This window comes from Ictalurus punctatus, chromosome 5, assembly GCF_001660625.3.
Source record: "Ictalurus punctatus breed USDA103 chromosome 5, Coco_2.0, whole genome shotgun sequence".
Taxonomy (NCBI): domain Eukaryota; kingdom Metazoa; phylum Chordata; class Actinopteri; order Siluriformes; family Ictaluridae; genus Ictalurus; species Ictalurus punctatus.
This window is the reverse complement of record NC_030420.2, coordinates 2,781,594-2,807,317: the sequence shown is the minus strand read 5'-3', so window position 1 is coordinate 2,807,317 and position 25,724 is coordinate 2,781,594. Positions and strand designations below refer to the sequence as shown.

General features: G+C 47.0%; 1 protein-coding gene across 23 annotated transcripts in view; it reads right to left on the bottom strand.

Annotated features, from left to right (window-relative positions):
• Positions 1-25,724, bottom strand: part of gpat2 (glycerol-3-phosphate acyltransferase 2, mitochondrial) — a 163,249-nt gene that overhangs the window by 69,909 nt on the left and 67,616 nt on the right. For 3 of the 23 annotated variants that reach the window (XR_008396392.1, XR_008396396.1, XR_008396398.1), the window contains one exon: positions 12,647-12,835. The exons of the other annotated variants lie outside the window; for them this stretch is intronic. The gene's annotated coding sequence lies outside the window, so the exon portion shown is untranslated. The remainder of the gene's footprint in view (positions 1-12,646; positions 12,836-25,724) is intronic. 23 annotated transcript variants of the gene reach the window in all.

The window sequence follows — 25,724 nt, the reverse complement described above, 5'->3', positions numbered from 1 at the left end:
TAGACGTAGAACCAAGAAGACTTCTGGGTATCTTACCCAGTCCTTTCTTCAGCACTGGCTCTACACTCGGCACGAGAGAGCAAGCACAAGCGAGGACTCTTTCTGAGAAAGGCCGCTCATGTACTAGTGAGTCTCGGTGCGGTACTAAGCCTTTGTTCTTTGTTACTTTTTGCGAGCGCGGAGAACCTGCCACGACGAAACGAAAAAGGTCCCGTTTGAACTGATTTTATCCGACGGAACACCGCAACCCAAACTGGGCTGAAACGATTTCTCAGAGGTCCTTAGCATCGGTGCTCGACATTAAAACGTTTCACGGGACTAAAACACGAGAAACGTGCTAATCGTATTAGCGAACCTCCTTTCATCTCGAAAAGTCCGATCTCCGAACGGAGACGGTGTTAGGGCAGAATATGAAGGGGGGTGGATTCGTTAGCACGAGGGGAAACGGTCCTGAGGACGTCTAAATCCGATGATGATGGACATTTATCGGAATAGGATTTACCCAAGCCAGATTATCTGGTCATCCTCGTGACTTGCATCCTTTTCGTCGGCTGCTGCACTGTCGCACCGAGTCTCTACACGCAGGCAACAAAAGTCGTAAATGATCCGCCACATTCGACACTCGGTCGATGGCTGGATTCTCTTAGACCGTGCGGAGTTTGACGTCGGAATTCGAAGGAGCGTACTGAGATGGTTTCTTATTTACACTATAGAACATTTTCCACGAACACTGGAAACTATTCTTCCTCTACAGTCACCTTAAAATATGGTCTTCCTCAGGGTTCTATTCTGGGTCCTATTCCGTTTTCGTTATACACGCGTTCCCTATGCGTTTATCGTCACGCGGTTCTATCTCCCTGTGAAAATTGCGAATGGTCGGTCCCTAAAGTCCCCGACGGACCGTTCAGAAGATGTGAAAAACTGGCCGTCCGACGACTAAACGAAAGAGAGTCAGAGACGATTATATTCGGTCCACCAAAACACACAGAAGACAGCCAGCATTCTTGCTCCGTTCGCGAGAACTGCGAAAGGCGGTGTGAGAAATCTCGGACGCCGTGACGGACTCGACCCTTCGCTTTGATAAACGGAACGATTCTGCTGTTAACGGTAGTTTCCGTCAGCTCGGGATGATTTCTAAGCTAAAACCTTTCCTTAGTTATAAAAATCGAGACATAATTCTTCATGTTTTTATTACATCTAGACTGGACTACGGCCATCCTCGTTATACAGGATGAAGAACAAGAGCGAGCGCATTACTCTCGTGTCATCGTCTCTTCACTGGCTGGCTGCCAGCTTCAATTCAGGATTGATTTTTAAGATTTTACCACTCCTCGTTGGAGATAACTCGGCTCCGCGTGACATCACGGATCTCCTAAACCTTTACAGTCCGTCAAGGCCTTTGAGGTCTAACAAATCGAACGGCGTTGGCTGTACCGCGATCGAATCGAAAGCCGAGCGGAGATGTTTCAATCTCAGCTTTGTTATAATTCGGCGTGTGAATTGGGGGTGGGGGTGGGGGGGGGACCCCTGAGTACTCGAGGTGTGCGTTGTGATTGTGTATGTGCGGCATGTGTTGGAGTTTGTAGTGCTGTTGATGTGTGTATGTGGGTGTGTGAGTGGGCACGATCAATAAATTCTCCTCGGTCTCGCTGCGGTAATATTTCAGGGTGGAAGTCGTGTGTTAATAACGTGCGAGGCTGGGATGACGCCGCTGAAGTATTGCTCTGTTATTCTGTTAAGACGTCGTGAATGCATCTGGATTGGGGTGGGGGTGGGGATAAAAAAAATGATGTCAGGTCAGAACAAATGGATTTCTGGGAATATTCCCTACATTTATAACGTAATTACCTAATTATAATACCTAATTAGCATAAAGTTGTCGTGCTGTTGATGAATTTGCAGCCAGTGTAGAAAACGATCTGCCGCGTTGTCGCGCGCTAGTGTGAACGCAGGACAAATGGGTAAAGAGGTAGAGCCTTGCCATCCTTTAATGAATTAAAAAAAAGTGGCCAGATCTGTCGGAGAACTGCCGCGGTATGAAGAGGAATAAAACGCAACGTTACGACGGTAACTCTGGATTCAGACTGGGAGCGTCTCGTAAAGGCTCGAACATGTACTTGGGGGGGTGGGGGGGGGGGTTTAGTAATAGTTCCTGGTGACATAACTACTTCATCACCTGGAGCGGCGCAGAAATCGAACCGCAAAGATGCTTATGCAAGTCCATTATCATATAACCAACTCCAGTGAGCTATAAATACCGTACGTAGCATGTGTACGATCGGCGCGTAGGCTGGCTAACAGCTGTGGGCTGGAACGCGTACAGAGAGAACGATTTCGTTGGGGCTTGAGCGGTACGGGGTTAGCGTACAGCCAGAAGTGAAACGCTGACGGCGGAAGTTACACTGCGGGGAAACTTTTAGAAGCGTGACCGTGATTGACCGATCGCACAGTCACTCCGGTTCGACACATCGGTTCGGCGTTTATCTGCATTACAGGTTAGAGCAGGCGGGGGGGGGGGGGGGGGGGGGGGGGGGGGGGGTTGGGGGGGGGGGGGACACGAAAACAAAACAAAGATAAAATATAAACAAAACACACACACACACACACACACACACACACACACACACACATCATTTGTTAGAAAGAGAATGCGCGGTGTGTGTGTGGGAGAGAAAGGAAGGTAAGTCAGAGAGAGAGAGAGAGAGAGAGAGATGTGAGTCGAGAGATCTAGACTGTACCAATCCCTAATAAACATACTGACACGATCGATGGCGTGGAGGATTAGCGGGATTCCGGTCAGAAACATCGGTACGACTTCTCACACGACGACCTTGGAGGCGGATACCGAGTCCGGAGTGAACTTGAGACCTTTTTTTTTTTTTTTTTTTTTTAAATCACGTCGTGAACCGTTCCGGAAAGTAAGTTACTTCCTGATATCATTTAAATAGCTGTGTAAACAGCTCTCATCACTGCAGGTCGCGTTTGTGTAGACGATTCACTAACGCGTGCGTATACATGCATCGCATCCTACGAGACGAAGGAGAAGCAGCGTGAGCTCTTTGCCGTTACGGCGTCTGTCTGGATCCACGTGACGAGACTCGGGCGGCGTGGCGGATCGCCGGTCACGTCCGTCTTCACTCTCGTCGCTGGTCGCCGCATCTGGACACGCCCACTCTGTCACGCCCGTCGAAAACGAACGTCCTCCGGTCGCCGTACGCGTGGGCGCACCTTCGCGGTCGTATCGAGGGGAAAGTGCTGGAGTTTCTCCTCTGGAGATTTTCACGGCGCGCAGTTTGCAGCCCGGTGAGATTCCAGTGGAGCTGTTCATCGTAAAATGGTCTAGGCCGCCGTCGTTTTCCTGTCTGTTCATTAACACGACAGTTAAATTACTCGAGGGGAAAAGGAAACCCCCCCCTCCCCGAGAGGAAGCGTGTGTGTGTGAGAGAGATACATGAGAGAAAAAACTACAACAGCACGTAAAACAGATGGAATGTGACTCGAGCGGACGTTTTAACGCGAGTTCGGCGGTACTGACCCGACCCCGGAGCTGAAAGCTGCACCCCTGGTGTCCCAAAGCAGTGGGACTTTACAACAGGAGTATATTCCTACTACTATTGTTATGATGATTGGGTTCAGAGTTCACTGAGACTGCAATCTCACTGGAGCTCGACTTTGGCGCTTGGCGTGAATGATGAATTTCAGAAGGCACTCTTTCACCAGAGCTGGCAGGCTATACGTCTCCTCACTGCACTGCGCATTTCGCAGTGCATCACCGGCAAACACAGAGCTCATGCGCACCTGTCGCACAGAGCGCTGGATATATAGCTGTATAAACAAACACACACACACACACACACGGTGCAGGAACTCGGTATAACTGACTTGACGGTAAGATTTAGAGAGAAATCCCGTCTCTCTACCGCTTTAATCCATACGTCTTCTCGCCTCTGTTCGTTTGACATCGATTTACTCCGCCCTGCGTTTGCGCTCGCGCCGTGTGATCGCCATGCCGGGAGACGACCGGCGTGAAGCAGCGGACGGCTCCGGTAGAGGCTTCCGTCTCACCTCCGTGTATGATGTACGACGCACGTCTCTCTACACGACTGATGATGTGAGGCGCTCGTATGGCTATATAATCGACGCTCAATATGAATAATGAATTCTCCTGCTGTAAGAGGCCTCCGCGTTGCCATGAAGAGGTGTATTTGGTCTGCAGCAGTGTTTAGGTAGGTGGTGCGTGCTAACGTAACATCCACATGAATGCCGGAACACAAGGTTTCCCAGCAGAACATCGCCCAGACCATCACACTTCCTCCACCGGCTCGCCTTCTTCCCATAGTGCCATATCTTCTCCAGGTAATCCACACACACACACACACACACACTCGGTTGTCCACATGATGTAAAAGTAAGCGTGATTCATCAGACCCGGCCACCTTCTTCCAGTGCTCCATGGTCCATTGGTAGGTTTGATCGTAGGTGCTTTTGGCGGCGGACGGGGTCAGCATGGACACTCCGACCGGTCTACGCTCCCGTGATGTGAAGCTGTGATGCACTGTGAGTTCCGACATCTTTCCATCAGAGCCAGCGTTAACCTTTTCAGCTGTTTGCGCTACAGGAGATCTTCCGTTGGCTCGGACCAGACGGGCTAACCTTCGCACCAGTGAGGGACTCCGATGAGCCTCGGGCGAAAGTTCACCGGTTCTCCTTCCTTGGACCACTTTAGATAGGTACTAACCACTGTATATCAGGAACACCCCACAAGACCTGACGTTTCGGAGAAGCTCTGACCCGGTCGTCCAGCCGTCACAGTTTATCCCTCGTCAGAGTCGCTCAGATCCTCAAACGTACCCATTTTTCCTGCTTCCAGCACGTCGACTTCGAGACCCGACTGTCCACTTGCTGCCTGATGAATAAATCCCACGCCGTGACCGGTGCCGCCGTAACGAGATAATCAAACGTTACTCGCTTCACCCGTCAGTCTCTTTGACGTTACGGCTGACCGGTGTATTTTGTCGACGGGTCTTTCCGAATACGACCCGGAGCTGTATTCACACCACGTCTGCTGCACGAATCCTACCACGACACTCTAGTGAAAATCTATTCTCTCGTCATTGCAAGAGTCACAAGAGGTCATCCGGGGCTGCTCACTTCGCTAATCCGCCCGACTGGACTGGATTAAGAGTTCTTTTCCGAGCGCCATGAAAGCGTAGGCATGCGACAGGACGGCCGGGGAATTAGGGAAATTTCGGGAATTTGCACCTCTTCACCGAGGCGCGATCAAATTCCGCGAGAGACCGAGTATGTGAAAGTCCTAGCGTCGACGAGCACGCCTCCGTGCTCTGTTTAAATTCGTTCGTTTATAGGAATCTGCCAGGAGCGCCGCGGGCCGAGCGGACGTTTACACCTTAACGCGCTCGTCGCTTTTACGCCATGGAGGAAAGCGCGATACGAAGGGAGATGAGGACCTCTCTAGCGTTCGTCAGCTCTGTGCTAAGAGCTAAAAATATCGGTTTGTTTGCTGTCGCTACCGAGGCGGGTAGGGCTCATCATGCACATTATGGAACAAGAAGCCTCTTTATAGCTTGCAAATTAGAACCAATTTGTGCTGGATTTCATGGACGGGGGGGGCGAAAAAAAAAAACCCGACAGAAACATCCTCTTAAAATTCATCTTCAGAAGAAAAGCGGCGTAATGAGCCGCGATAGAAGAGTGGTGCATGAAGAGGCACGATTGTCTTGTTCCACCACGCACACAAAGAAACTTTTCACGGAAACCATTTTTTTTTTTTTTTTTTTTTTTTAATTTTATCTCCGTTTTCCGAGTCACACTTCATCAAAAGATCCAAACACACCAACGGCTATGGCTGGAGGTTGAAAGAGAACGCATCACATGCTTTCTCGTGCGTCTTCCTTTCGGAACGCCGCGGCCGTCTCACGCTCCGGGGCGTTCTTACGGAGCTTGCGATGAAAACGGCGCGTGAGAACCGATCCGAATGAGACGGGACGTCTCGTAAGTGAGGAGTGAAACACTCGGGGACGTGCTGTTAGCGGGAAACGATCGGCTACGGTGGCGTGACGCCTCGGGACGTTAAAGAGGACCGATTCGTCCTGACCACCGCGATGCGATCACAGCGATCACATGCTGAACCTGATTTATTCCTGGATCGCTAAACGTCAGAGGAAAAACAAACTCCAGGGGTGATTTCTCCCCATCTTTGCCCATCGTAGAATCAATGAGTAAAATGAGTGGAACATCATGTGATCTCCCGTCGTCACTCCGAGGCTGGACATGTCGTGCGTTCCGTGTCAGCTTGGGCTTTCAGGTCTCATGATTTGCCCTATAAACCCTGATAACTCTCTATTAGGCCAAACAAGACATGTGAGTCTCATCCACTGCAGTCACAAACATTAACCAAGAGATAAATATATTCCTGAGAGAGAGAGAGAGGGGGGGGGGGGGGGGGGGGGGCTGGGGTTGGAGATGAAGGCGGAGGGTGGACGGGGGATCGGCACGGCTCTTCAGTAAGCGCTCGATAAGCGAAGGAAAGCCAGGCCAGGTCAAGCCCGTGCCGGTTGCCCCCGCGCTAAAAAAGCGTGAACGCAAACGTAGGTCTTCGGTGTGAGGACTGAGCGGGACGGGACGAGTCGGAGCGGGCGAGTGAATAAAGAAGCGGCCGAGTGGTCAGGAAGATTAGATGGATTTGTGCCAGGTGGGAAATAGGTTTACCTGCTCGGCACGCTAACGGATGCTCTGAGGTTCACTGCAAATATAAAAGGAAAGGAAAAGGAAGAAGGCAGGGGCAGTTTAGGAAGGAAAAAAAAAAAAAAACAAGAAAACAAGTACAGCACAGGGCTGGATTTAATCCCGGGATCATGCCCGCAGACCCGAGATGCAATTTGGACCGCTATGTATTCATTTCGAGACAGGAGTCACATGACGTCAGGAAAGAGGACAGTGCGACACTTTTGTAATGCGTCGTTACTGCCAAATAATCGACTTCGGTGCTGTTACAGCGAGTCCGCTTCGCGTTGTGCCACACCGCACCACCCCGCCCTCGACCGCTGTCCCCTCTGTACTTAACTTCGTTACCCGGTGCACGGTTTGTGCGCGATACCTCGAGACTAAAACACTGAATGAAACGTACACCGGTCCAGGGTTCACCTCGTTGTTTACACCGGCAGTACAGGGTTTGTCCGGAGGACGTTAAAACATCAAAGGAAAACACAGGAGTAAACATTAATGAGACGGGAAGAGGATGTTCCATGTTGTTGGAGGTAATTAGGTAAATCATCACGGGGCGGTCTGATCTTCACTTCAAAGCGGCGCGTTACTGTACGCACACAAGCGAACAAGCTAGATCGTCAGTGTTAGATCGTCACGCACGTTGATTAGCACTTATCACAACGGTGTGTGTGTGTGTGTGTGTGTGTGTGTGTGTGTTCGTTTTTCTAAGTGACTGGGTTTTTGTTTTTTGTGTTTTCAGATGAAGGTTACACCTTAAAAAGGAATTTTAAGGAGGCATCCCACTGAAACGTTTCGCGGCTACACGTCATCGTAGAGTCTCGAAAAAGAAAGGTATCGAAAAAATACAGCATCGTATCAAAGTCACGGTATCGGATCGGTACCAAAGAATTTCAGATGATTCCCAGTCCGGGTCCTGGAAATGTGAAAGCGAGTCGCTTATTCACTACGTTTCCCACAATTTCAGCAGGTTATTAGCTTTCAGGTATCTTTCTCAGCGATTAATGTGAAGGAAAATATAAAAAAATCCCGCGTCTGCGTATTCCGTGCTAGAAATACCAGACCGTTGACTCGCTGCTTGGAGCCAAGCTTAAAATCAGTCATAAAAAGAGACGATTAACGACCGCTCATTAATGATGATGGAGGATCAGGAGAGAACTCCTGCATGCGGTCGCCATTGTTCAGCACAGCATTCGATAGAACGTGTGTGTGTGTGTGTGTGAGAGAGAGAGAGAGCGAGAGAGAGCCCTACAATACCAAGAGCTGATCAGAGCAAACAGTTCCCTCTCTCAGCTGGTCCGAAGCTTCGGCCCTGAAACATCAACACCTACTAACCCCCACCACGCCGACGCTTTAGACTACGACGACAAGGTCAAACACACCAGATTAGACCAAATTACAACACAAATGAAACCCGAACACGACGACAGAGTACAGACGCAGCGCTACCGGCCCTGAAAAGACACTACCACTCTGTGGTACTGGCTTTAGCGATAGGAACGGACAATGAAATGTGCTTTCATGTGCCAATAAAGCACATGGAAAACAAACAGAAAAAGAAGAAAAAAACAACTGAAACAGAGAGAGCGGGAGCGAGAGAGAAAGAGAAGGAGAGAGAGAGTGAGAGAGGGAGGGAGAGAGAGAGAGAAGGAGAGAGTGAGAGGGAGAGAGAGAGAGGGAGAGAGAAGGGAGAGAGGGTGTGAGAGAGATGAGAGAGAGAGAGAGAAAGAGAAGGAGAGAGAGAGTGTGAGAGAGAGATAAGGAGAGAGAGTGAGAGAGAGATAAAGAGAGGGAGAGAGAGAGAGGGAGAGAGAAGGGAGAGAGGGTGTGAGAGATGAGAGAGAGAGGGAGAGCAAGAGAGAGAGAGATAAAGAGAGAGAAAGGAGAGATAGAGTGAGAGCGAGTGAGGGAGAGAGAGAGAGGGCTAAAGAGAGAGAGGGAGAGCGAGATAAAGAGAGAGAAAGGAGAGAGAGATAAAGAGAGAGAGAGAGAGAGAGAGAGAGAGAGAGAGGGAGGGAGAGCGAGTGAGGGAGAGAGAGGGAGAGAGAGATAAAGAGAGAGAGTGAGAGATAAGGAGAGAGGAGAGAGGGAGAGAGAGGGAAGGAGAGAGAGATAAGGAGAGAGAGAGAGAGGGAGAGAGAAAGAGAGAGAGAGAGATAAAGAGAGAGAAAGAGAGAGGGAGAGAGAGATTAAGAGAGAGAGAGATTAAGAGAGAGAGAGAGAGGGAGAGAGAGAGAGATAAAGAGAGAGGGAGAGAGAGAGAGATAAAGAGAGAGGGAGAGAGAGAGATTAAGAGAGAGAGCGATATTAAGAGAGAGAGAGAGAGAGAGCGATATTAAGAGAGAGAGAGAGAGAGAGAGATAAAGAGAGAGGGAGAGAGAGAGATTAAGAGAGAGAGAGAGATAGAGAGAGAGAGAGAGAGATAAAGAGAGAGGGAGAGAGAGAGAGATAAAGAGAGAGGGAGAGAGAGAGATTAAGAGAGAGAGAGAGAGAGAGAGAGAGAGAGATAAAGAGAGAGGGAGAGAGAGAGAGATAAAGAGAGAGGGAGAGAGAGAGATTAAGAGAGAGAGAGAGATAGAGAGAGAGAGAGAGAGAGAGCGATATTAAGAGAGAGAGAGAGAGAGAGCGATATTAAGAGAGAGAGAGAGAGAGAGAGAGATAAAGAGAGAGGGAGAGAGAGAGAGATAAAGAGAGAGGGAGAGAGAGAGATTAAGAGAGAGAGAGAGATAGAGAGAGAGAGAGAGAGCGATATTAAGAGAGAGAGAGAGCGATATTAAGAGAGAGAGAGAGAGAGAGAGAGATAGAGATAGAGAGAGCGATATTAAGAGAGAGAGAGCGATATTAAGAGAGAGAGAGAGAGAGAGAGAGAGAGCGATATTAAGAGAGAGAGAGAGAGAGAGAGAGAGAGCGATATTAAGAGAGAGAGAGAGAGAGAGAGAGAGAGAGCGATATTAAGAGAGAGAGAGAGAGAGAGAGAGAGAGAGAGCGATATTAAGAGAGAGAGAGAGAGAGAGAGAGAGAGAGAGAGAGAGAGAGAGAGAGAGAGATAAGAGAGAGCGATATTAAGAGAGAGAGAGAGAACGGTGGTCACAGCAGAGTGCCCTATGAATACAGATATAAATAATGACTATTTCAGTCTGCACCGATACCAGAACTCCCTGCAGCCGCCGCCGCCGCCGCTGCTGCATTATAAAGAACAGTGCATCGATGTTTTATCCGTCTGGGCGACGCCCATCATCAGTGGACTGTGGCAGGTCCTCGTGTTCGTGAGAGCGACTTTAGGAAAACACAAGGATCTAGTGTGAGCTTTAATAATCATCAGCACCGGATGGAACGACGGATAGACCACGGCCGTCCGTCTCCTCGTCTATCGGCGCGCACTTCCGTAGCTCGTCTCCAAGCGTACCGTGACTCGAATGACCTCCCTTTACCACCGCGGTGAGCAGAAAAGCATCTCAAGAGCGCACAACACGTTACAGGCGCATGGGAAATAAAAAAAAAATCGAACAAGACCAGATGATCTTTTTCCAATCTTCGTCCGTCTAGCCCGAACCGGTCTGGACAGGAACGCGTTCACGCTATAAATTCCGCATGGCAAAGTCTACGGACACGTTTCATTTTATTTATTTTTTTACTTCAAGAGTTTCCAGCGTATTCTATTTTTTTTTTTTACATATAATTAATTATCGATCCCTGTCGCTTATGGTGCTCTGGTTGGAATATTTTTATTTATTTATTTATTTATTTACTTTAGCGCCTGCTGTGGTGTGATTAAGTCGAAGCGGAGCTGTAGTTTGATTTCTCTGCCGATATCCCGAGGCGTTCGCTGCCTCGTCGCTAAATATCGATCCGGGCCGAAGGGTCAAACGGGAACGGGACACCGTTCCGCCGACGGGCGAAAGTGTTCTCGTCGTATCTGAAGACGTCTCTGGAACCTGGGGTCGATTCATGAGTCCGGTGCGCTTGACAAGGGGAAACTTTTTTGAAAAGTGGCAGCGAGTGGCACAAAACGGAGCTCTTAACATAACAATCCGTAACTGGATTTAACGTCTCGACGTATGAAAGTCGATCGAATCGGCGCAGACTCGTTCCGGTTGGTGAATTTGCCCATTTCAGCCAATTATATAAACGTCTCAGTGAAATTAGTTCAGGTCGGACTGTGTCGAGTTCCTCGCTCTAAAATCGAGGACGGGCATGGTTTACAGTTTGGCTGGATAAAACCTACACAGTGCTGTAGATTTATATCACATCTATATCATGTTGATTTATACGGCAAAACCCAATCTGACGCCGGCACCGCAAGACGACAAACAAGTGTAAGGCAGCTGTCAGAGACCAGGACGGAATAAACAACAACAACAACAACAGTCATGGAGTAATACATGCTCTCAGCATGCGTCTCATCAATTAACATCAACCTTCATCATACGATTCAAAACATACACACACACACACACACACACACACACACACAGTCTCTCTGCTCGCCGAGGTTTTGAATTGCAAACTGCTGTTTGCGGCCAATTAGCAGATGACTGATGGAGCGTGGGTTCTGTGCAGTCAGCCGTATTAAAGGGGGGGAAAACCCATAAAGAACTGGCTGCCGACCAAACACCGATAGCCAGTGGCGACCTTGATCACGTCGTCTTGTAGGGCCTGGTGATAAATCACACCGCTGACATACGGACCCAGAAGCTGAGGACGTGGAGGAACCGTGGGAAAAGCGATGGTGGCGTGCGCGAGATAATGGATTTCAGAAGGTTTGTTATTGTGTTAGAGTGTTACTGTGGGGGACAGGCGTGGAAAAATGTGCGGCGGGGAATGTTAAGGCGTGCGTTTTTCGTCGTTAAAATGGGTTTAGTTAGTTAGTTAGTTAGTTAGAGTTATATTTATATAGCGCTTTTCTAGACACTTAAAGTGCTTTACGTTGTATGGGGATGGGCCTCGTCTACAACTACGAGTGTGTAGCGTCTACCTGGAGGATGTGACGGCAGCCATATTGCGCCAGAACTCCCACCACACACCAGATATTAGTGGAGAGGAGAGAGTGATGTAGTCAATTCAGGGATGGAGATTATTAGGGGGGCCCGTGATGGAGAAGGGCCAATAGGGGGAATTTCGCCAGGACCCCGGGGTTACACCCCTACTCTTTACGATAAGTGTCCTGGGATTTTTAATGACCGCAGAGAGTCAGGACCTCGGTTTAGCGTCTCATCCGAAAGACGGTGTTGTTTTTACAGTACAGTGTCCCCCGTCACTATACTGGGGCATTAAGCGCCACAGAGAGCACAAGGTGAGCGCCCCCTGCTGGCCGCAATAATACCACTCCAAGCAGCAACCTTAACGTTCCCCAGGAGGTCTATCGTCCAGGTCCGGACCGGAGTCGATGCTGCTCAGCGTCAATGTGAAACCAGGCGAGAACTGCAGGGAGATACGGCCCTGGCCGTTTAGCATGAACATGCCGCTGGTGGTTCTTCCACCGTCCACTTTATTAGGAACACCTGTACGTTCATGGCGTTCTCTAAAATCAGCCAATCATGTGGTAGCAGCGCAACGCAAAAAAAATGTAATAAAATAATAATAATCATGCAGACACAGAGGATCTGCAGAGGATCTGCAGGCTGAAACACCAGGCTGTTGAGAGAGATCAGAGGAGAGAGAATGATCAGACTGGTCTGAGCTGACAGGAAGTCTATAGTGACTCAAATAAAGCGCTCTTTACAGCCGTGCTGCGCAGAAAAGCATCTCAGCTTGAGGTGGATGAGCTACGACAGCAGGAGACCACATCGGGTTCTACTCCCGTCAGCCAAGAACAGGAATCTGAGGCTATCACGGCCACAGACTCACCCAAACTGGACAGATGAAGATGGGGGGGGGGGGGGGGGGGGGGCGACGACATTACCTGGACTTTTCCTAATCTTCAACTGTCCGGTTTTGTTGATCCTGCGCCCACTGCAGCCCCAGATGTGGTCTTGCGCTGTTGTAGCACACTGGCCTCAAGGTTCTACATGCTGTTGGGATGCTTTTCTGCTCACCGCCGACGTAATGAGTTGTTCCTCGAGTGGTTAGTCTCTTTCTTTCCTCTCTCTCTCTGTCCATGGAAAAGAGGGACAAGATGGTGCAAGTTCAGTTCCCTCGATAAGACCTGGTGTGTTCATTATTACTTCCAGCCTTTAGAGGAACCGAGCGAGACGGAGAAAGATCAGTAACACCACAATTTCCCCGACTGCAGGAGCTGGTGGTTGGTTCTGGTCTGGTTCTCCAGCTGACTGCTATCCTTTTAAACAACCGTCTCGCGTTTTCTCTCGAAGAATTAACCTAACGCACGTCGTAACCATAACGCCAAAATGATGGATCGCACCCCGTGTCTAATGTCATCACCCGTTCCTGCTGCATCTACACATAGTTATGGATGAGGATATTAGTACAGTATATAAGCTTATACGCGAGCTGACGGGTTGAATTGATTACGAACGCTCGCTACTCATCAGGTTTAGAAGGTGCTTTTAAGCAGAAATAAAAGCAGTAACCTGTGCTGATCTCTGGCCCTCCACGACAGTGCGGTCGCTTTAATAGAAGTTTCACCGACAGACGAGAAGTTTTCAAAAGGTTCTCACGGCACATGCTGAACGACCTGGTCGTAACACCCGCATCACACCATGGAGCAGCGTGCGTCTGTGTCAAATGGATGATTAATTAAAGCGGGATACCTCCACACCGAGCTTCATCTGGAAAGGGATTAGGGAAAGCGCGAAAAAAAAAAAAAAAAAAGAGAGATGTTTGAAGCTGCAGAATCAAAAAAACATCAAGGGTCCTTTGTTACAATGGAACTGAAAAAGAAGGAGAGTGAAAAGAAGCGAAACGCAGAAGACGGTAGGAATTAAAGGCCGGGGGAAGAAGAAGATTCTCAAAATGAGATGTTTATGTTTCTCGAAGCTTGAGAAGTGCCATTAATTTCCAAGAAAATAAATAAATAAACTCAATACACCGATCCAAAATTAGGAAGGTGGTGTGAAAGTATGGCACGAGGTACCGTGGGTAGCGCTGCTGCCTCACAGTACTCCAGCATGATAACGACCCCAAACGCACCTCCAAGACGACCACTGCCTTGCTAAAGAAGCTCAGGGTGAAGGTGATGGACTGGCCGAGCATGTCTCCAGACCTAAACCCTATTCAGCATCTGTGGGGCATCCTCAAACGGAAGGTGGAGGAGCACAAGGTCTCTAACATCCCCCAGCTCCGTGATGGAGGAGAGGAAGAGGACTCCAGTGGAACCTGTGAAGCTCTGGTCAACTCCATGCCCAAGAGGGTTCAGGCAGTGCTGGAAAATAATGGTGGCCACACAAAATATTGACACTCTGGGCCCAATTTGGACATTTTCACTTAGGGGTGTACTCACTTTTGTTGCCAGCGGTTTAGACATTAATGTCTGTGTGTAGAGTTTTACACTGTTACACAAGCTGTACACTCACTACTCTGTGTCATTTCTTCAGGGTTCTTCAGGGTACCATATATATATATATATGGTATTTTTGTCACATCCCCCAGCTCAAATTCCTATGTCATGCCCAGTGCTCTCCAAAAAAGACATCCTCTAATAAATTACAGCTTTCTGAAACTAATAAGGTAGAGCTTTTGGTTAATACGATGTTCTAAGCACGTGTCTCAAAGCTGCCAGGGAATCACAATCATATCCAAGCTGTATTTTAAAAACGAGACACGCAGACAGACAGAAATAATTCTCTCAGTTCAAAACGGAACATTCTTTCCGCCGAATCAAAAACGAGTGCGTCTTTCGTTTCATTTCACTCCTGGGCTGAAGTAGAGGCCGGTGCAAAAAAATTTTTTTTTTAAATGAATATCTACGGCCCCTTCCAAAAGTATTGGAACGGCAATTCTATTGTTTTCGCTATACACACATATATATAGTGAAGACGTTTGGGTTTGAGGGCAAAAGATAAATATGAGACGATAGATCAGAATTTCATCTAGAAGAGTGTTACAACGTAGAACATGGCACATTTTGCTTGAACACGCCCGTTTTTCCTCCGCGTGATCCAAAAAAGAAAAGAAAAAAAGAATTTGTCTTTGCTGTTCCAATACTTTCGGAGGGGACTGTAATTACTAAACGAAGCAGATACTTTTAATCAAAAGTTTTTAAATCAACGTGGCACTGTTTTCTTCATCGCATGCAAACCTCGAGCATAAATCCTGCGGTGGCATTTCTTGTTCTCTCAGCGTTTTGACCTACGCTTCGCTCGGCTCTAATATATTCGTCTACATCGACACGTCAACATGATTACGGTTTTGGATCAAAAAGCCCATTACGATGCCGTGTTCGAAACATGGATTTTGTGCTGTTTGGGGGAAAAACTCGCTGTGTTCCTCCAACCTCCATCCATGTCTCATCTGATCTCTCATCCATTACGAATAACCTCCAGCGAATACATTTGTAAAACGCACCAACCGAGGAGGTGCGGGTGTGCCGCTGAGCCTGTGGGGAAACTTTTATGAGCACGTACGAGTGGCTTAAGTTATGCTGGAGCGTAATTATGCGTGTACACAGGCAGAGAAAAGAAACAAATGAAATTCCATCATAAAAAACAAAACAAACGTAGTGTATATCAGTGTGCTGACAACAAAGAAAAATATTAAATCGGTGATACGGTGTATGATCAGATTTCTTTAAGAGGATGTTTACTTAAAGCGTGTTATATACGGAGCTGTTTGCGAATGTAAAAAGGCCGCAAAGTTTTAAAAATCAAAGAGTCGTCGACTCCCAGAACAAGGAACCGATTCTGAACGGCTGAATCGAGTCGTTAGTGATTCCAGACTTTACTTCCTGTACAGACCTACGCGGGTTTGAAACGAAAAGCCCCGCCTCTCGTCTGACAGACGGAGCCGAAACTCGTTACGGTGGTGGGCGTTTCCTTTTCGGCACACGGTAGACCAATCACGACAGACTGGGACGTCTGACCAATCAGAGCAGAGTAAGCGCTCCGAAAGGAGGAGTTTCGAACGAATCGTTTCGAACGGATCATTTAACGAGTCGTTTGTGACTGTGGGGGGAAAAAAGGTAATCCTGCAGTTTACATGATGAGCAGGTTAAAGTGTTTTTGTGACCTCGGATGCGTGTGAATCTATTGTACGAGACCTCTAAGACAAAATTAGGCACGTTTCAAAACCGTAATAGGTGCGCTTTAACATTTGTGGACGGAGTCTCCGGAGTTTTCAGTCATGGGCGTGTCTTTATATAAATTACGTAACTTTTTTTTTTTTTTTTGTCTTATTAACTTGACTTATAAGAGAAAGAGACAGAGAGCGAGACAGAGAAAGGAGACTTAACAGCTGCTCAAACATAAGTAATAACAAGACCGGACTTGTTTTTCAGACGTTCCTCAAGATCAAATGCAAGTATAAACGGATAAAAAGTGCATATCGCTCGTTATGAAATACAACCTCGTGATCGATCGGGCAAATCGTTGAGGTATAAGGGGAATAAAACACCTATGTATGAGACGTGCTCTTATTATAGGAAGATACTCCATTTCGGGGAGGTACTTCACATCCCGCTGCATCACACCACCTCGTTATGGATTATTGTCCCCCATGACAGCACGGTCCCAAGCGATCACTTCCGTATCGTTTGTAAGTCCGCACGATTAAAATGAGCGATTGATATAAGGATCTTACGCGTGCAAACGTTATAAAGCCAACCTGTAAGATTAAAAGATGCGTCTTCGCCTAGAAAACATGATTAAAAAGGACGGTTGGAGGCGTGGAGAAGGCAGAGTACAGAGGTTTAAAGAATCGCTTCTCAAAGCATATCACTTTTGTTAAGTACTCTACGCTCCAGGCAGTTCAGCTTAATTACACCGCATCCCTTTGCAGGAGTCCTTCTGTAAATGTCGGCTTGAAGATGGAAAGAAGTGAGATTTTAAGAAGATTTTTTTGAAGAGTTAGTCACATACCGGATGGTGGCTGAGACACTAGTGTTTTAATATCGCATACAATAAATACACCGGTATTGACGTGAGGGCCGTGGACTAAGCCAGAAGATTTCTGGGAATTGTACGGGGTGCAGGTGAGGGGTGAGATGAAAAGAAAACACCAAAAAAAATAAATAAAATTCGTATCTGTGTGACTACGTCGGACCTGCCGACCTGGAACGTCAGCGTACGGTGAGATGCGAAAATACCGGCAGCCGAGCCAATTGAGATACGCATCTGGAATGACTGACAGCTGCGCAGGTAACAGACACTCTTTGGAAGCCCCGCCTCCTTCCTTCATCTTACATTAGTAACCTATTGGGTCAGCTCGATTTGTCCACTTGAAAAACAGCACTGGTGTGGCCTCGCGTCCTGTCAGGGTAGACGCGGAACGTTTCAAATTCCCTCCGTTTTCCATACCGTTTATCCTCCACAGGGTCACGCGAGACCTCAGGCAACTCGTGGTACAAGGTGAGCGACACCCTGGAACCCACTGCAGGGTACGATCGCACACGCTACGGACGAATTGGAAATGCCGAATCCGCCGACGACACGTCTTTGGACCGGGGAAGGAAACCGGAGTACCCGGAGGGAACCCCCGAAGCACGGGGAGAACGCGCGAACCCATGCACACAGGGCGGAGGCGGGACTCGAATCCTCAACCCCGGAGGTGCGAGGCAAACATTCTAAAAACACTAAGCCGCCGTGCCCTTGGTTCTGGAATTCAAACTGGATGTTTCCAGGGAAAAAAAAAAAAAGAAAAAAAAAAAAAAAAAAAAGGATTAATGTATACGCGCTATAGCCATTTTTAAACCTGTATCTGTATAACGTTAAAGCAAGACATTTAAGAAGAACTCACGCATTCGTGTCTTTAGTCCCTCATCTCACTCGTCTTCACGCTCCAGCAACGTTTCTATTTCAACATATTTGCCGGCAGCCTTTCAGCGTTTCTCACGGCGTTCGGTTATTCATGTTCCCCCGGCTTCGGCTTCTCTCCCTCCCTCTCCGTAATCACCTCTCTTGATGTTATCGATGTACGTAGTAGTGCAGAGGAAGAAGGACTGATTTGGCTGCGTCCCATTTTTCGCTTCCTGTCGTTTCCAGTCTGCGTGGATCTTCACCTTTCCACACTGGTTTCTGGACATGTTAAAAGACAGATTGGCCCAGGATGCCCTGCATTTCACTGCCGGCGCACATTACGAGCACTTCGCCGCCGTGAAAAATGGACACGTTTTCATAATAAGCACACATCAGATCAATCCATCAAACCCCTCTCGCGCAGTACCGAGGCAGCGGCTCCAAACGGAGATTTAATGAGAGCAACTTTTCGCGCTACTTTAAGGTTGCTGAGGTATCGTTATTTTCAAAATCCATCATCTTCAAAGATGAGACTTTGAAACGGAACCCAAGCGGTACAAAATAAGGGACGGTTCAGCTTTTGCGTGGGCATGCGGAGAAAAGCTGTAAAGCGTAACACTTTCGACGGTCTGAAAGTGTCAGGCTTCAACCAGGCATCGTTAAGTTTTCATATTTCATCTAAAAAGTTGAGATGAAAATCCTTGCACAAACAAATAAAGGGCTGCTTGTGTTTGTAGCTCAGATTCAGCTTTTAATCTTTAATTTTGCTTCAACGGGCAGCAAAAATAACTGATGAAGAGGCCCGTCAACATTCCTCACTTGCTCTAATGCTCTAAGACGACGCGCCTCCTTCACCGGGACTGACAGGCACAGACGACGCGCCTCCTTCACCGGGACTGACAGGCACAGAGGACACACCTCCTTCACCGGGACTGACAGGCACAGAGGACACACCTCCTTCACCGGGACTGACCGGCACAGACGACACGCCTCCTTCACCGGGACTGACAGGCACAGACGACACGCCTCCTTCACCGGGACTGACAGGCACAGAGGACACACCTCCTTCACCGGGACTGACATGCAAAGATGACACGCCTCCTTCACCGGGACTGACCGGCACAGATGACACGCCTCCTTCACCGGGACTGACATGCAAAGACGACACGCCTCCTTCACCGGGACTGACAGGCACAGACGACACGCCTCCTTCACCGTGACTGACAGGCACAGACGAGACGCCTCCTTCACCGGGACTGACATGCAAAGACGACACGCCTCCTTCACCGGGACTGACATGCAAAGACGACACGCCTCCTTCACCGGGACTGACATGCAAAGACGACACGCCTCCTTCACCGGGACTGACAGGCACAGACGACACGCCTCCTTCACCGGGACACACCTCTAATCAATCAATCATGAGGCAGCAGTACAATACAAAAAGTCACGCAGATCCAGTTCAAGAGCTTCAGGTAATGTTCACATCAAACAGAACGGAGAGAAAGTGTGATCTCTGAGACGTTGATCGTGGCATGGATGCCGATACCAGACGGGTTGGTTTGAGTATTTCATAAACTGCTGATCTCCTGGAAATTTCACACACACACACCCCAGTCTGTAGAGTTTACACAGAATGGGGCGACAAAACAAAAAACACTGCGTAAGCGGCAGTTCTGTAGGTGGAAACGACTCGGTAAGACAGGGCAGAGGAGAATGGCCAGATTGGCTCGAGCTGCCAGGAAGGAAACGTAAATTAATCACTCTTTACAACCGTGCTGCGCAGAAAAGCATCTCAGCTTGGGGTGGACGGGCGACGACAGCGGGAAACCACACCGGGCTCCACTCCTGTCAGCCAGCGACAGGAATCTGAAGCCATCATGGGCACAGGCTGACCCAAACTGAGTAAATCTACCTGGACTTTTTCCCAGTCTTCAACTGTCCGACGTCCGTTTAGTTCTCCTGGTAAAGAATCGATCCGATGTGATTCTGAATCTAAAGCCTAAAGGCATTTTTGTAAAGTCAATACACATAATTTATCCCAACAGCTAACAGTTACAGAATATTTAGCCAGGCTGATTTTTTTTCTTTCTTTTCCTTAATGTGTGGGAGTCTAGACCCAACTCCCACAGGTTATAACTAAAAGAAATGAGGAAGACTTATCCAAACTCCGCTTAAATTATTCTCCATAATTCAGCCAGCCTCTCCCACTGAAGAGCTTCAAGGACAAGTAGAGAAATATCAAACTGCTCTCGCGGGCCACGGAATCCGTATGGCACGGTGCGCTGAAAAACACCAAACATACCATAAATTAAACGTGAACAGCTCTTGTGTGCATGTGGCTTACGTAAGGAGCCGGTATGGAGTCTATTACAGTCTAATAGGCTGCTGTTAACCTTTCAGTCATTCTCTTACAGTGGAAACAAGAGGGGAGGGACCGTAAGCCTTTTAGAAGAAAGGCACATTCAGAAACTAGAAAGAGAAAGAATACAGGGAAAAGGTGTGACTGCTGTGCCAACATGAAAGAGCATGAGGGCCAAGAGAGAATAACCTTTATGGAGTGAAGGCAAGCAGTCAAACCAAAGAGGAAGAAAAGAGAGAGAGAGAGAGAGAGAGAGAGAGAGAGAGAGAGCAAAGTGTCTGCTGTCTCCGATATAACACTGTTAAACAACAGGAGACTTATCAAACACACAGCTTCACAACAAAGCACTAACGCCATCTCACAGCAGCACAGTTATTAGAGTTTAACACTGACCGTACCAAAACATGATCGGAATCTGAATATCCAAATGAAGAAAAACAAACACTTACTAGGAAGTAATCCTAGAGTGTTCAGGACTCCTTCAGGCTTGGACTAACCGAGAATCAGACACCTAATGCCTAATGATAAGCTATAACAACTGGGATTAACATAGCCTAAGCTCTGAAGACTGGAACGAACAGAGCTAAAACTACAGTATAACAACTGGAACTAACAGAGACCAAGAACTAAAGACTGGAACTAACAGAGACCAAGAACTAAAGACTGGAACTAATAGAGACCAAGAACTAAAGACTGGGACTAACAGAGACCAAGAACTAAAGACTGGTACTAACAGAGACCAAGAACTAAAGACTGGTACTAACAGAGACCAAGAACTAAAGACTGGGACTAATAGAGCCTAAGTTTAAAGACTGGGACTAACAGAGACCAAGAACTAAAGACTGGGACTAACAGAGACCAAGAACTAAAGACTGGGACTAACAGAGACCAAGAACTAAAGACTGGAACTAACAGAGACCAAGAACTAAAGACTGGAACTAACAGAGACCAAGAACTAAAGACTGGAACTAACAGAGACCAAGAACTAAAGACTGGAACTAACAGAGACCAAGAACTAAAGACTGGGACTAACAGAGACCAAGAACTAAAGACTGGGACTAACAGAGACCAAGAACTAAAGACTGGGACTAACAGAGACCAAGAACTAAAGACTGGAACTAATAGAGACCAAGAACTAAAGACTGGAACTAACAGAGACCAAGAACTAAAGACTGGAACTAACAGAGACCAAGAACTAAAGACTGGAACTAATAGAGACCAAGAACTAAAGACTGGAACTAATAGAGGCTAAGTTTAAAGACTGGAACTAACAGAGACCAAGAACTAAAGACTGGAACTAACAGAGATCAAGAACTAAAGACTGGAACTAATAGAGACCAAGAACTAAAGACTGGAACTAATAGAGACCAAGAACTAAAGACTGGAACTAATAGAGACCAAGAACTAAAGACTGGAACTAATAGAGGCTAAGTTTAAAGACTGGGACTAACAGAGACCAAGAACTAAAGACTGGGACTAACAGAGACCAAGAACTAAAGACTGGGACTAACAGAGACCAAGAACTAAAGACTGGAACTAATAGAGCCTAAGTTTAAAGACTGGGACTAACAGAGACCAAGAACTAAAGACTGTAACTAATAGAGCCTAAGTTTAAAGACTGGGACTAACAGAGACCAAGAACTAAAGACTGGGACTAACAGAGACCAAGAACTAAAGACTGGGACTAACAGAGACCAAGAACTAAAGACTGGGACTAACAGAGACCAGGAACTAAAGACTGGAACTAACAGAGACCAAGAACTAAAGACTGGGACTAACAGAGACCAAGAACTAAAGACTGGAACTAATAGAGACCAAGAACTAAAGACTGGAACTAACAGAGATCAAGAACTAAAGACTGGAACTAATAGAGACCAAGAACTAAAGACTGGAACTAATAGAGGCTAAGTTTAAAGACTGGGACTAACAGAGACCAAGAACTAAAGACTGGGACTAACAGAGACCAAGAACTAAAGACTGGGACTAACAGAGACCAAGAACTAAAGACTGGGACTAACAGAGACCAAGAACTAAAGACTGTAACTAATAGAGCCTAAGTTTAAAGACTGGGACTAACAGAGACCAAGAACTAAAGACTGGGACTAATAGAGGGTAAGTTTAAAGACTGGGACTAACAGAGACCAAGAACTAAAGACTGGGACTAATAGAGGCTAAGTTTAAAGACTGGGACTAATAGAGGCTAAGTTTAAAGACTGGGACTAGATGTAAATGCTACTTAATGACATTTCTCTCATCCAGCAAACGCTTAGTGAATATACAAGTGAATATATTTATTAGACTGTGAGCACCTCCAGGTATTATTATGCCATACTGGCGGCCTTCTCCCCCTCTCTCCCCCTCTCTCTCTCTCTCTCTGTTTATCTTGAGTGTTTGTTTTACAAAGGGCTGTCAAAATTGCTCTGCGGCATAAATAAAGCTGTTTTTAATGTAACTGAATATAAAGCAGGGATGCAAACTCAACCCCGCTCATCCCCTTTAATGTAAGGTTATAATATAGAGGAAATGATGTAAGAAAGTAATGTAACGGGACATCGGTTCAGGCACTGTCAAAAAATAATAATAAAAAGAATGAACAGTGGAGAGTGTGTAGAGCTGGGCCCTTTTAGGTGGACAAATAAATTCAAAGCAAACCGGTGGTCTCATAAAAAGTACAGATAGACAGGATAGGCCAGGGTCTGTTCAAAACTGGCAGATGTGCTTCTTTCCTCTTCACACTGGGTTTACATTTCTGGGGTCTGCGCTATTCCCTTCAAAGCAAACAAACCAGCGCGCCTTTGTTTGTCGCTTAGCGACGGTTGTGTTGAAGTAAGCCAGAAATGCGCAGGTGCTCCAAAGTTCGCCTAGATTTAATATTCATACTGACTGTGTGTGCGCGTGTGTGTGTGTGTGTGTGTGTGTGTAAATCTGTTTAATTACGTTGTGGTTATATGACAGTCCAGTGTAGTACAGTAGCGCTCAGCTAAAGTTGTATCCGTTGGCCAAACGGTCACGTTAGTAGCGTTATACAGGATGTGTATGGAATAAGAAGCACGCTAGCTAACGTTAGATTCGGTGGAAATAACGCGAACAACGTTCAATCAAAACAAGTCTCGATTCTCATGACTTAATTCGACCCCTCCCCCCACCCCCACCTCAAAGTATAGAGGCGGCATTCTAATGAATGAAAGTGGCCCAGAAATCAAAGCTGGCGATTGAGAACGTTTTGTACGTGTCCCTTAGTGTTACGGACAGAAACGTGATATATCTATAAGAAGAAAACAACAACACCACCACCACTGGAGATGTTCCCATTTTAATGATATAGTTTGACACTTGTTTAGTTTGAAAATGATTAAAAAACGTTGATAACGCGTCCTGTACTTGGGCGTGGCTCTCGGACGAAACAAAAACACCACCACGGGTGTTGGTAATTAGATGCTACAGTGTAGCAGTGTCCGGAAAGCTAGTCCCTTTTCCAAACACGGCTTGTTTGAGAACTGGAAGCAATTTCTTCATATAATAGTCTTCACAGAACATCGGGGATTCTCGGGGATCGGCCGTTAAACTCCTCGCTGTTCTCAACGTTCAGCTCGTCCACTATGCTCAAGTGTAAGATCTGTCTGGGGTGTGTGCGTTATTTTGTGTAAATAAGTCACCATGACAAAAGGATTTCCTGTTTGGACAGGAAATGCGTCAATATTCGGAATCGAATCGAGAGCTTCCGAGCCATCCAAAGAAGATCCTTTAGCTTCGAACACAACGTCCACAATGTTTTCCTGTAACCATGAGGGCGACTGGCATATACAAAACCCCAATCTGACATTTCACTCCGTCCACTCACCCATCCATTTACTGGCTTATCTCTTCGATCATTTGTTTATTCCATTTTCATTTAGAGGGGGAAAAAAAAAATCAAATAAAATAAATAAACCCAACAAAAAACAAAAGGCATCAGTTCTCTGCAGAGGGCCGAGACCGGGCTTGAGTGATCGTCTCATTTCTTTTGCATTAGCGCCGACTCTCTCCCGGGATCACGGGCATAAAATAAAGCCATAACAATCCTGCACCTATCACACTAATGATTCTCATAAAGAATCGCAATCTAATTATGCACGCACATCCAGATAATATGAGAGCACAGTGCATTTTTTCCCCCCGATTTGAAAGAAAAAAGGCGAGGGGAAGAGCGTTAACAACCAAACAAACGACGTGCCTGAAGCTGAATGATACTCTCAAACGGATTAGAAGAACGATTCTGTAATTAAACCGAAACGTGACATCACCAAAAACGACTCGCGAGACAGGACTCGAGGACACGAGCTCATAATCAAAGCCTTAAAAGGAACCCCGACTATGAAGGCTTGTAGGCCTTAACACGCAATAATCGCCCTTTCCTACTAAAATACGTTGTGAAATACCTTCCTTACTCTAAATTTTTTTTAAATATTAAAAAAAAAAAAAAGAGAGAGAGAGAGAGAGAAAATTTCTAGTTGTTGTATGCTGTGATACAGGGGATATCTGTAAATATATTCAAACCCGTAAGCATCTTGTTACTGCGTTTTTTCTGTATGTTCTCATAACGTGACGCTCCTGTAAAATTAGCCCGGAACGCCTAACCAAGGCATACCCAAAGTCAAAGTAAAGCTGTCCCTGAACCGTTCGGAGTACGTGCATGGTCATGTTTGGACGTTTGCCGGTGTAACGAGATGTTACGGATCTCTGGATTACCATGAGGCGTGCTACCTCTGTTTCGTAAGTGTTTGTTTGTATGTTGGTGGTCCGACGGAGACGTCGATTGTATTTCAAAACCGTTCACGTCGATCGAATCACAAGAATGTTTATCTTTAGAAGATACCTTCGTACACAGGACGGCACAGGTTTGGCGAGGGTGCGCTGGCGGGCCGTCGGATTTTGAACAGGATAATCTCTAGAACGACTGACATTAGAATACGTTTCGTCCTTATGAAACGATAGTTTAATCCATACGCTTACCTCGAACGACAAACGCTCTCGGTTGGCACAGACGTGCAGTCGCTACGCAGACGCCGTGGATTTTGCCCCGCTCTCGCCTCCTCACCTCTCTGATCGTCTTCACTTTGATGTACATTTTGAGCAATGTCTTCTACGTTAGACGTGTCTGTATCGCTGTAGGGTCGCTAGAGAATCATCCGACGTCGCTAACTAGTGTTTTTGTATAGCGGATTTATACGGCAGATGCCAGAGTTAAACTAATAAGACAGACAAGTCTTCATAGTCGGGGTTCCCTTTATACTAACAAAATAAATCCAAGGCCGTTCAAGCCAAGGTCTTGGTCGGTGACGGCCGGACGGTTCGTCTGAAATTCCACTCGTCAGTTCTACCCTTCAGTTCAGTCCATCAGGAGAAAGTGGTATATCTCTGCCTCACAGCCCGTGTCAGCTCTCTGTCTCTCTTCACTCTGAAAAGAGCTGAATACATAACATCATCTCTTTCACAATTCAGTCCTCGGGAAGATATTAACACTCCAGCAACCAAAGAACCCCGTGGTGTTTATGTTCCGCTCGTAACCCGAGCCGTTACAGCGGTCTCTTTTCCGCTACAACGTCTGGAAACGGCTGACAAAATCGCACATCCATGATCAACAACAACCCGATATATCGGGCAATCTATAAAACATCCATCTTATGTACCATTTATCCTACACAGGGTCACAGGGAGCCTGGAGTCTTTCCCAGAGGACACGGGGCACGAGGCAGGGGACACCCTGGACGGGGTACCGACCCATCGCAGGG